Source organism: Sinocyclocheilus anshuiensis, unplaced genomic scaffold (assembly GCF_001515605.1).
Source record: "Sinocyclocheilus anshuiensis isolate Anshui unplaced genomic scaffold, SAMN03320099.WGS_v1.1 scaffold246, whole genome shotgun sequence".
Classification (NCBI taxonomy): Eukaryota; Metazoa; Chordata; class Actinopteri; order Cypriniformes; family Cyprinidae; genus Sinocyclocheilus; species Sinocyclocheilus anshuiensis.
In genome coordinates this window covers 862,696-864,635 of record NW_015542356.1, presented here as the reverse complement: position 1 = coordinate 864,635, position 1,940 = coordinate 862,696, and positions in this window count along the sequence as shown.

The window sequence follows — 1,940 nt, the reverse complement described above, 5'->3', positions numbered from 1 at the left end:
CAAGTGATCACAACATTGATCGCACACGTCAAAGTTTGAGGAATGAAACAGACGAATCATTGCAATCTAGGAATAGAATCACGTTGGTGTTTGAATCGTGTTCGCGATCTTTAATGATCTATTAAATTAAAGTGCTTTGTCATGTTAGTGGTGACACCTCTCTGGCAACATGTTTAGCTATCACAGATATTATACTTAGCTTGTTTGGCTTCTGATCGCAAATGTAGCCAAACTTTGTAGCGCTTAGATTAGCGAGCAAGGTCCTGGCAGATCGCTAGGTCCGGTCCTCACAGATGAAGAAGAAGAAAAAAAACGCATAGGAATCGATAGGCGGAATCGAAATTTTTATTTGACAACAAGTTTCCGATTCCTGACCTTAAGTATCCGATTCTGGAATCGGAATCGATTTTCGATTCCCAACCCTAATGGGGAATCACATCCAATGTAACTGATATATTAATATAAGATAATATAATCAGTGTTGGGATGATGAACAAGATCTAAGAGGAGACCTCCTGCATTTTCAGGCTTTGACATTTTCAAATGTGATTCATGATAATGAGCCTCATTTAAAGCCATGCCTTTGCTTGTCAGCTGGTGGAGATGCTGTTATGACCTGACATGTGTAATGTCGGCTGCACAGAGATCTGTCAAAGAGAGGGGGGAAAATAGTAAATTATGATTGCTCTGACAGAGCCCTGAGCACTGTCTCATTCCTAAGGGCATTCATGGATTCTGTTGTCCCCTGATTCGGTTATAAACTGTTTAAGGAGGGCTTGAACTTGTTATTGAATTTAATCTCAAAAGGGCACGTGTGCACTGTACAGGACAGACACCTGTGACACATTGCAATCAATAGAATCATACTTTGTTCCCTTTGCAACAGACGCACACACGAAAAGGCCAGAAAGCAGTTATGCGAGCCAAAAGCATAAGATGTATCTACTGTAATGGGCAAATCTTCACTATTTTGACAAAAAGGGTCCCACTCTATATTAGGTGGCCTTAACTACTATGTACTGTACTTACATCAAAAAAATAAATACAATGTACTTATTGTGTTCATATTGTATTGCAAAACACTTCTGCTGCTATTGAGGTGGGATACGGGTAAGGTTAGGGACAGGTTTAGTGGTATGGGTAGGTTTAAAGGTGGGTTAAGGTGTTAGGAATGGGTCAACAGTGTAATCATAAATGTAATTACAGAAATGAATTACAGATGTAATTACATACAAGTATTTTTTTTAAAACATGTATGTACACAATAAGTGCATTGTATAAGAGGATTAATTTAAATGTAAGTACATAGTAGTAAAGGCCACCTAATATGAAGTAGTTATTTGAAGGTGTCCTTGTTACAGTATAATTATACATTTAAGTACTGAGTAATATTAATGAACTACATGTACTTACTGTATGGTTAGGGTTAGGATTAGGGTTTGGTTTAGGGTTACTTGCATGTAATTCTGCATAATTTATTGTTATTATAATAGTAAGTACATGTAACGTGTAACAAGGACACCTTAAAATAAAGTGTTACCGAATATTCTTTTAAGTATCTTGGAGTACCATGTAAATAACATTGTACATGAATATAATAATTATTATTATTTATTATTATTATTAATAATCATTGTGCTGCCATATTTTTGTAATTATTTTATTTGAATAAAATGATCTCAGAAATGTGTTGTTTCTATAAAAACAGACTTACATCATCTGAACTAATTAAAATAAAGTTGTCACTGCACACATCGAACAGCTAATGTCCTTTAGAGATGACTATATGATTTATTTATTTATTTTTATTTAGTCATTTAGCAGACGCTTTTATCCAAAGCGACTTACAAATGAGGACAATAAAAGCAGCCAAAACTAACAAAAGAGCAACAATATATAAGTGCAAATGACAAGTCTCGGTTAGCCTAACGCAGTACACG